At 28.0% G+C, this 11,311-nt stretch overlaps 1 long non-coding RNA gene across 1 annotated transcript; it reads left to right on the forward strand.

Moving 5' to 3' along the window:
- The first annotated feature begins 6,993 nt into the window (after positions 1 to 6,993).
- LOC107869510 lies at positions 6,994 to 10,478 on the forward strand. Its single transcript, XR_001673831.2, has 3 exons — positions 6,994 to 7,131; positions 7,201 to 7,272; positions 9,976 to 10,478. It is a non-coding gene; the product is annotated as an uncharacterized LOC107869510 (long non-coding RNA).
- The last annotated feature ends 833 nt before the right edge of the window (positions 10,479 to 11,311 follow it).

Below are 11,311 nucleotides of genomic sequence, written 5' to 3' on the forward strand. Positions count from 1 at the left end.
GTATCTATCATAGGCGTATAATATCTACTGTAATATCCTTCTACTACTATCTTCATTAATACATATATTTTCATTTTATGTTAAGGCTCTTCTTAAGAATAACTTCTCTTTGTTATATGTTAAGGTTAATTGTGTATGTTCTATATTATATGGTTTTACTTGTTCTAGCCATTTTATTCCTAATATTATATCTGTTTTTTGCATTTCTTCCTTTACTTTGAATTCTATTTTTATTTTTCTAACTGTTATTATTATTTCTTTTTCTGTTATATTTTTACTATTTATTAAACTTCTTGGTAGATCTGGACACACATCATTATCAGTTTTTATTTCTTCATTTTTTACTAGATATTTTGCTATATAATTTTCTTCTTGTCTTGTATTCAAAAGTATTAGATATTCTTTTTCATTTATTTTTCCTGTTATGTAATATTGGTTTAAATTATTTATTGAATTTATTTCATAACTTGTTCTTTTTGATGAGCTTGATGATTCTGGTTTTTCATCAGCTATTCTTTTCGTTGTACTTATTCTATCATTTACTATTTCTAAATTTTCTTCCATATCTATGTCTCTATAGCTATAATCATTATAATATATTGTTTTTACAATTTGTTCAAATGGGCTTTCTATTCGTATCTTGTTAATCTTATTTTTTCCTGTTATTTTATGTTTTGTTGTTAATACATATAAATTTTTGCATCTTGCTGTAAATATTTTACTTCCTGGGATTAATTCTATTCCTGATATTTTCCAATATAATACGAGTGATTTATCTATATTTTTATCTGTTACCGCTACTGAATAATTTGCACTTATTATAAATTTAAATTTTTGTTATATTAGATTTCCTTTTACGGCAGTTATTATGCTTTTTTCTATAGGTTTTATAATTCTATCATCTGCTAGATATAATTCTATTGGTGTATCTATTCCTTCTCTAAAACATGCTTTTATTAATATCTCTGTACCTACAAGGTGTACATATTTTATTGGATCTCCTTTACTTTTTATATCATTTATCTCTTTATTAATTATTCTTTTTGTTACTAGTGGTATACTAACTTTGCCTTTTGCATATCTGCAGTCTATTACATGTTCCTTTTGGTATACTACATAATATTCGTCCTTTTTCCTAGTAAAAATATTTTTTATTGTTGGTATTTTAAATATTTTTTCTACACTTAAATCTAATTCTTTTCCTTTTATTTCATCAAATATGTTACTGTCAAATATTATTTTTTGTTCCGTTCCTGCATCATTTAAATATTCTTCCTTTGTTATTATTTTTATATCTTCTTCAGTCATTTGATTCATCTATTTCACTATCTATTTCATTATCTGTTTCGTTTTCTGAAATTTCATATATACTATCCTCACTTTCTAATTCATAATCTATATAATCTATCTGCATATATTCTTTATTATCTATTTTTATTTCTGATATTTGTTTATTTTTCGAATTTTTAGGTAATTTACAATCTCTAGCTAAATGGCCTATCTTTCCACAATTATAATAAGTACATTCTTTTATAGATTTCTTCTTTCTATATGGTCTTTTGTATTTATAATTTTTTACATAATATCTTTTTCTTGGTTTCTTATATTTATATTTTGATTTTTTATATTTCTTATATTTCTTATGTCTTTTTCGTTTTTTATAATATCTTTCTTCACATCCAAATTGGGGTGCTATTTTATTTTTGCAACATGCTAAATTTCTTATTAATGTTTTTTCCATTTTTAATTCTTCTCTATATTTTTCACATAAGTTTCTATACCATTGTTGTAAAAATTTTATTCTTGCTCCTAACGTATCTACTATTTTTACTTCTTCCCAACTTTTTATTATCTTTGAACTAAATGGCTCGGGTAATTTATTAAAATATAATTTTCTTATTTCTTTACTTTCTTCTATACTATATGCTCCTTTATAATAATATTCTTTAAATGTGCAAGTATATTCATCTATATAATACATATTACATATTGCTAATTTTAACATTAAATTCCTATTTGTATCTTTTTCTTCATTTTGTTCTTCTTCTATTGTTGTCATACTACCAAATTCATCTTTTATAGCTGTTTCATATTTTTTTAATAATTCTATAGGTGTTAGTTTAGTTGTTGTTGATGATATTCCTTCTATAGGTTTATTAGTTCTTAATACTTTCTTGCTATTTTCAGTTAAATTTGAAAACCATAGTTTTACTAATCCTATTAGTGTTCTTTCTATATATTCTGGTGCATTTGTTATGTTTATATTATTATCTAATAATTGTTTTGTCATATATCCTATCCATAATTGTATTATTTTTTCTGTATCTATTACACAGTCCAGGTCTAAAAAGTTATAATTTTTATTAACTATTTGTTTTGGTGTCCATTTGTCATATCCATTATAATTTTTAAACTTACTCTTATAATATATAGGTTTTCTTATTTCTGCTGTTTTAGGTATTATATTTTCATCTTCTTTTTTATCAAGAGTATTTATTTTTGTGTGGGTACTTTCTAAGTTTTCCTCATTAATTTCTTTATGTTTTTCATTGATTTCTAAATTTTTTGTATTTGTTAATGTTTCTGTATATGTTTCACTATCTTCTGAATCATAATTATCTGTCTCTTCAACGTCTATATTATTTATTTCTAATTCTTTGTTTTTTATTTTCAATTTTTCCTTAAATTGATTTATCTCGTTTAGTAATTTTTGTTCTCTATCTTTTTCTTCTTTTTCCTTTTGTCTTTGTTCATACAGATCTTTTAACATTTGTAGTTCTTTTTCTAATTCAGCAATCCTACTATTTTTAGTTTCTTCTATTTTTCGTATTTCTTCCGTAGTTTGTTGTTTTATTTTTTCTATTTCCTTTTTCCTATCTATTTCTTCGTTTTCTCTTTCTATTCTTACCATTGCTGTCAATTTATCTTCTAATTTTAATTCTTCTTTTCCTGACATTAGATAAAATGTTCACCTATTTTCTTATATCTTCTTCCTAGATTAGAAAATACTATTTTTATTTTTAATCTTTCATGATTTTCATATATTTTTTCATCTATTATAAATTCTTCTTTGTTCATTTTATTGTGAATAGTTCATGTTGATATATATATATTCTAAACTGTCTATTTGTGATTCTAATTTTGATATTTCATCTTTTTGTGTATTTATTGAATTTTCACTAACTCCGACAAATATATTATAATGTAGTCTTTCTATTCTTATTTTTAATTCTTTACGTTTTTCAGAAATAATTTGTTTTAATTCCTTGTATTTCTGCACTTTATTCATTTAAACCTTATTTATAATATCTTGGTAGGTATCTAAATCTAATTTTATCATAATTAGGTGGTATGTGTCTTATTCTTCTAGATTTTAAATGGATTATTAATTTCGCTTCAATACTAGATATTAAGGTAATTAGGTAGGCTAATCTTTGTGGATTTTCTTTTGTTTTATTTAGACTTATATATTCTGAATAATTACTAATTAAAGATTCTTTAATTTTTCTAAAAGCTTCTCTATTTTTAAATGGTCTTCTCATAATTAATTCAATAAACATAGATAAATTCTAACATATCTAACATATTAGGGTCATGTGCCCAAATTTGAAATTTTAAAAAATACACTAATTTGAGAGAATTTTCGTTTACACCTATTCTAAATCAGAACAGATGTTAATGAACAGTAAATTCTGCCAGAAGCATTTTTTTTTTTTAATAAAAAAACAGTAAAAACTTCTTATTATAATCTCAAGCACAAACATAATTTGAGTTGTATATAAAAATAAAGCATAATTGCAATCTTAAAAATATACAGAACTAAATAGGCGCGGGGAAGGGGGGTAGGACTAAATAGGATGAGGTAGGATAGGTTGAAAAACAGAAAATGTTAGACGGGTTGGGGCAAGCCTGGTTGAATATGTATCGGGGCAAAGCTTCACCCGCCCCAATCCACCCTATTGATATTCCTATGAGTAATTACAATCGACGTCACATTTGAATATATTGACTGCTAGTTAACTAATTGTTATCAAAGTTGAAAATGAAAACTACCATCACATAGATACATAAAGTGTAAGGTTTTCATTGCTAAATGCAGAGTTCGACCCTTCACCTAATTAACAAAATGAATAAGGAAAACAAAAACTTCTTTCAGCCAATAATATAAAATAACATTGACCAAATTAGTGAACCATTGATCTGACTCAAATTTAATTAAAAGAGAAATTAGTCTCTAGAAGTGTTAGATTAGAGCCCCACGGTGGTGATTGGACGAAAAATTGATGATCTACTTGTATTAACTTGACAGGTCTTCACTTCATGTGTTAACTTTTATGATTGAGTTATGTCCAGATATCATATCTTTACATGATATCATAATCAGGTTCATCTCATCTTTTATTTTTGATCTCAATTGGGCTTTTATGTGAAGAAGGTGTTAAAATATTTTAGTATCATATATTCATTAAAGAATTAACAGATAATTTGTTAATATAAATTTTGATCAATCTCCCATCGTGAGCCATTTTTTAAAATTGTGTTAGACTCGTATATCATATCTTTGCAATAATCTATTGGTTCAGAAATGGGTCGACACGAATACCTTATTTTGAAAGATATGCTACAAAAACGTCACTGTCAGATCTTAAATTATACAAATATATCTCTTCTAAAACATCAGCATATCTTTTGATTTTTTGATTGATGTTCTCTATTATTAATCATTGTCTTTTTTATTCTTTCTTTAAACTTCTGGTAGGTCACATGGCCATTGACCCATATTGTCTTAACTCTTGTGGCAAGTTAGACTTTGTGCAAGGAGACAACTATTTTTGGGTTAATAAAACTTAATCACTCTTATGGTTTTGAGTTAATTTCAATGCATCCCTTGCCTTTTAAAATCAAATAATTATAACCCATATACTCCACTGTAAAAATTCACACTTACACCTTTTGTGTATACTAATGCATTTTAAAATCAAATAATTATAACCCATATACTCCACTGTAAAAATTCACACTTACACCTTTTGTGTAGACTAATTTAATCGCACGTGTCTAGTATGTATAATATTAATTATTTAAAATTAATTAATTTTATCTATTGCAAAAATATTTAATGAAGTGTAAAAAGTTTAAATTACTTTTCAAAAGTCCTTCACACTTTAATATAATAATGTAAGCATAAGAATATATTTTAGTGTATTTTATTACCCGAAGAATCAAGTGATTGATGAATCATCACTTTTACGTTTGCCATATAGTACCTCTTTTCCTTGCTGTCAGATGCTAAAAGAGACGCATCAATTTGAACTATATTTATGGTAAAATTATTTTTCTTTTTTTTTTTTCTATATTTAAGATCTTTCCGTGTTTTTAAAGTCAAATTCTTACAAAATCATTTATTACATTCTTATTACGTATTTAAAAATTTAGAAATTTGCTACTTCTTAAATTATTCTTATTCTAACTTTATATTTATTTTTAAATTTTTTAAATCTTCTTAAAACCAAATTTAGTTGATTTAGAATTCTTAAGATAATGAAAAAAATATTACTTATCATTAATTCTGATGACTTTTAATAAGAAAAGGGTATACCATAAATATATTTAATTAATTTTTAAGTTTTAAATATTAGAAAATAGTGAAAAAATGATTTAAGTCTAAAGCAGAGACTTTAAATAGAGGACAAAAAGTTCAAACAATATTTATAAGGTCTTTTACACTTTTAATATAGTATAAAATAAATATAAATATAGATTTGTAAGTGTATTAAAGTATAAATATTAAAACTAATATTTTTAAAGCTAAATTATATTATAAATAAGTAAGACTTTTTTTCTATGAAATGTAATAAAGGATGCACACTTTTTTACTGCAGTTTATTAATTACGCCGTTAATTGAAAAGAGAGAATAAATATTTCTTGAAACACGTATCTATTAAAATTCATACATAAAAAGCTATCATAAATTACTCACTAAGATAGACAGACTATTATTAATATTTTTTTGCACGACAAACATGTTATTTTTATTTAGTTTGTTTGTTTATTCTTATGAATCTAAATTGTCTCAAATTTATTTGGTAAGAGCAGATTTTTCGTTTGTATAGTATTTTCATTGTATAGAATGTGTAAATATTTTTAGAAAAACAAGAATAACACCATTATATTTCAGAGTTTCAAAAAATAAGGTATTTCTTTAAATACGTAAAAAATTTATTTATCCTTTTAAGTAAGTTGTGTTTATTTTCCAATTTAAGAATGAAACTTATTCAAACATTATATATTCTGTCTTTAATCAAAGGCGTGAAAATGTTCATCTTCCTTTTTAACTTTCGTTGAAAAAAGTTAAAAACTTTTTATCCATAATTTAATGATAAAATGTCCAAATATACATATGTACTATGTGGCCCAGAGAAAATATACCTTTGCTAAAAGTAGTGCTCATCCGTTTCATTTTAGTTGATCCTCTTTTTAAAAATATTTATTTTAATTTAGTTATTCCACTGATGAAATAAAAAGAATTTTAATATTTTCTTCCAATAATATCTTTATCATTAAATGACTAAACAAGTTGTATACATTCAAATTTATATTTTCAAAGCATAATTAATAAGACTAATTTGGTAAAATAGACCCATAATAAATTTTTTTCTTAATGAGTGTCAAGTTTATAGCGGTCAACTAATATAAAATGAAGGGAGTAGTAAATTTATAACCCGATTATTACATCCATGACTCAGATATATCTTTTCAGCTTACAATTTTTTTATTTTTTTTTAAAGTTAGATTTTCTAGTGGTTTTTTTGGCCCATTTTATTTATTATCAAAATATGTACAAGAAATCAAACTTAGTCTGGCCAAATGGCCCAAAAATAGAAAAGACAACATAAAAAATTTGGTCTATTCGAAACCCACCCCAACCTAAGTTTACTCCCTTTAAAAGAGAAACTTACCCCTAAACGCCTCATTTCTATTTTTCAAATTTTCTCCTTAATTCCAAATGCACCCATTCGACAGCTGCCAGAACCTCCAGCTTCATCGTCTACTCTTGTGGGTTTGCTTCCACCTTTCTCTACCTCAACTTTGTATTATCCAACTCACATAAGAGTGTTCACTGTTTGGAGGTAAGTGATGTTTCTTTCCTCTTTGTTTGGTGTTCTTAATCCTATTTAAGCTTTTTTCTTCATTCTCAGGAGGTAATGGGTTGTCCACCATCGTGTGTCTTTGAGGGAGGTTGTCATTTGGAGTTCGCAGCTGGACCAAAGGTATATCTCTTTTTATTTCTCTCTCTCTTGTTCTTCTTTGAATATCTGACCTCATACTCATCCTTTGCTATTGATTTTTCTCCTTCTTAGGATAAAAAACATTTAGAATTTGTGCTAATCTATGCCTGAATATTCAAGATGACAATGTACCCGTAAATTTTTTGTGAAAGTTTGTACACTATCATAGATAAGCAAAACATTGAATTGTGCAACTGTAATGACCCTAACTGGCATTATCTTATGTAAATATGTTTGTTGCCTCTCATTAGCTCCTATCTATTTGCTTGCTTATATTGTAGTTTGATGTGACTCGATTCTCCTGGTTCTCATCCTCAATGTTCGAATTTGTGTTTTGTCTTTGTTGATAAGTCATCTCCCCATTACTGGTCTTATAATGCATGCATTCTTTTGTGTGTGTGTGTGTGCTAATGGCTACTAGATTAGCTAAGTAATTAGCCATCTGATTGCCTTATCTGAATGTGTTCTTTATTTGGACCTTCTGCCTTTCTAACTTCATTTTGGATTGCATCCATTATCTATGCAAGTTGTCATGGCACTTTATATCCTCTCTGAATAATGTTTATAAGATATAGAGAGTTAGTTTCTATTATCATTTGTTGATAGCCTTTTGTTGTATTAAACTTTAGAGCCCCACAGACTGCTCTCGCCTTTGCCTCTATATTTGTTGCAATCCCTATTTCTTTTTCTTGTGCATATATCAAATCTCTTGTCATTCCTAATGCAAAATCCTTATGCACTTTCCCCAAGTTTTTCTTTTCTTGCATCATCTATATTGCACTTTATTCTTCCTTTCTCAAGGAAATCCCAGTGAACTAAATGATGAGATATTTTAGGGTTATAGGATCCTAAAATATTCACCATTTCCATCTAGTTCTTCCTAGTGATATGTATCCAAGGTGTCTGCATCTTTATCATTATCTGTATGTTTTTTCCACCTGATATATCAGTCCCTCAAAAGTAGTGTGATTTTCATGTTTGATGTTGTTTCTTGTCTTCCACAACTCCCAAACTATCAATACTGGGATCGCTTCGTAGGCATTGTGCAATTTTCTTAAAGCTTTTGTAAACCACTATATTTTGATAGTCTATATTAAGCTCCTTTCATCTATGTCCATACCAGCACAAGTAGCAAACTGTCTCTATATCCTTTGAGCTATAGGGTTGTTAGAAATAAATGGGACATAGTTTTCTAGTGCACTGTGTCACCACACCAGCACCTGAACACTACATTGATTCTCATTATTATCAAGTTGTCATCAATGATAATTCTCCCTTTCTATTATCCCCAGAAGAAGAAATTAATCTTAAATAAAAGACCTTTCATTCATATCATATAAAAAATATCTCTCTTCTACCCTTTATGTCTCATCAATTTACAAGCACTTTTAACTGAAAAGTGAACAAATCGGTTTAAATTTTTTTTCCACTTATCTATTGAAAAAAATTTAATATCATACTTTATTATACCATCTATCCATACGTACTCCTAAATTTATACTATCAATCCACACATAAACCTAAATTTAATGTTTAATATCACTCTTTTTTCACCCTTTTTATGTTAGTCTATCCCTTTTATTAAAACTCTTGTGGATTGAACCACACAGTGAGGGACCAACTCCCTCAAAATCAATCACAAGAAAAGTACAAAAAAATAACCAAGAAATAAGAAACAATGCAGGAAGAGCAAAAACGCCAGGATTACCAGGAAGGAAAAACCATGGGTTTCCTTCACAAGTACCAAAGATATTCACTATAATCAACCTTCTGATTACAGTCTAATATTTTAGCCTACCTCTAGCCTACTTTTATTTTTAACAACTCTATTACAATCTCATCTTGGTAACTCTACTAAGGACCCTCTCTACTGATTAACTCTAATCAGTATTACACTTAGGTAACTCTACCTAAGAACCTCTCTTAACAAATAAAAGCCCTACACTTATAACCTGAGTAGTTCATTTACAAATTAGCTCTCAAGAACACTCATTAACTCATTAAGCACACTACAAAGATGAACATGAGTAATGCTTGAGTAATCTTGAGATAGAGTTTTTGTGGCCTATCTTCAGTCTTTGAAATTGGCAAAAATGATTTGATGAAGAGATGTCTCTTTTCTTTTATAGATGAGTGATGATTAAGGCTGAAAGATCATCGGATCATCTATCCTAATCAGTACAAAATAGCACCTTCAAGTTTGTTACACAAGAGGATAAAACTATGTGATCTGAGGTGGTTTTAGACACTTCGGTATCATTATACTAGCTTAGTTTACCTTGTTTTGTGGAAAATTCATGTGCTTTATGTGTGATGATTATAAATAAGAATACAAGTGTTCAAAGATGTGATTACAATGGTTAAAAGTATTTTCAAACAAGTTTGTATTTAATTGAGGCATTTAGAGTTCAACTGAGAAAACTAGTTTTACTAGCTTGAGCTATGTGTGTGTCTAGTTGATCTCTTTAGATTCCAGTGTATTGAATGTGTTCCAATTGTTTTAATGGTATATTTATATATGGAACAAATTTTTTGTAATATGCAAAGTTTAATTGAGTCAATACAAGAGTAAAAACAATAAGCTTATGATCAAGCGAGCGAGCCTAGTCTTAGCTCATGTTTCTTGTGCATCGCTGTCAATGCTATGTTGTTTTGAGATCTAATGTTTGGTGTTTGATGTTTTAGGATACTTGAGGAGTTGAATTTGATGAAATTTTTATAAGGAACAAACTACAATTGAAGGCAAAATAACACCACAAGGCTTGGATAAAAAAATGGACATTGGAACACTTAGCCAAAAATATGGATGCAACTTCCAGTGAGCCAACGAGATTGAGCCACAACGCACCACTCCCTTGATGAGATTTTAAACATGACGCATTGGTCTTGCCACATGAAATGCAATGTGCCGCATTTCTTAGTCCACGGGATAGGCAAGGCGATGTGTTGGATATCCCACATACGGCCAATTTGCAAATCCTTCTCCTACACGGCTAAGGCTTGGCATATTAGTATAAATAGGACATTATGCACGTTTTGTAATCATCTTGGATGTCTTGGAAAATTTTGGAGGCTGATTCAACTCATCACTTTTAGGTTTTACATTCTTTAAATTAGATTATTTATGTTTTTTATCATTCATACAATTATTTGGATGATGATTATGACTATTAGTGGCTAAAATCTCATTTTCGTGGGTTAAAGTCAAGAACATGAAGACTATTGTTTTGAATTGATTTTGTTTAATTTGATTATCATATTTGATTTCTTGTTTATCCTTGTTTTAAATATTTTAAGGATTGATCACCCTTAGAATACATATATTGTCAATCTTGTGATCTCGAGAGAGAAAATAGGAAAATAGAATGTGGGGATGAACAAAGTAGGGTTCTTATTCTTGTATGAAATAAGGAATTTGAATTAGTGTCTAGGATAGGGATGTACCTAGAAGCCTTACTTGATTCACATGTAGGATTATAATATTATGCTCTTAATTGAATTATTACATCCCCGCTCAATGGTGTAGTTGTAATGTCCAAATTCGGTAAACCTTAGAGGTCGGGAGACCATGATCATGCAATTAACCCTACGAACCAACAACCTAGATAAACAAGTTAATGAATAAAGTTCAATTATGTTGTATGATTGTTCGAAGTGCTTTAACCCTAGGCTTTACTCCATTGATTGTCTCAAGTCTTTTGCTTTACGCACTTTTACTTTACAATTAGTTTATAAATTTAAAACTCTCTTTTGGTTACTCTTGCATCAATTGAATCTAAATTTTGAACTGAAATTGAATAGTTGTTAGAACAAGTCCCTGTAGGATTGATATTCGGCTTTCTTGAAGGTCTCTATATTACTTGGTATACCACGTACACTTGCGTGTGCGCTATAAAGGTTTTAGCGCCATTGGCAGAGACTTGTAATTTGACAACTGTTTTATCTTTAGTTTTGCTTTTTAGATTTCTTTGGTGTTTTACGCTTGATCTTGGTATTGTATTTACAGAAAATAGGTTTTTAA

This window comes from Capsicum annuum, chromosome 4 (assembly GCF_002878395.1).
Source record: "Capsicum annuum cultivar UCD-10X-F1 chromosome 4, UCD10Xv1.1, whole genome shotgun sequence".
Taxonomy (NCBI): domain Eukaryota; kingdom Viridiplantae; phylum Streptophyta; class Magnoliopsida; order Solanales; family Solanaceae; genus Capsicum; species Capsicum annuum.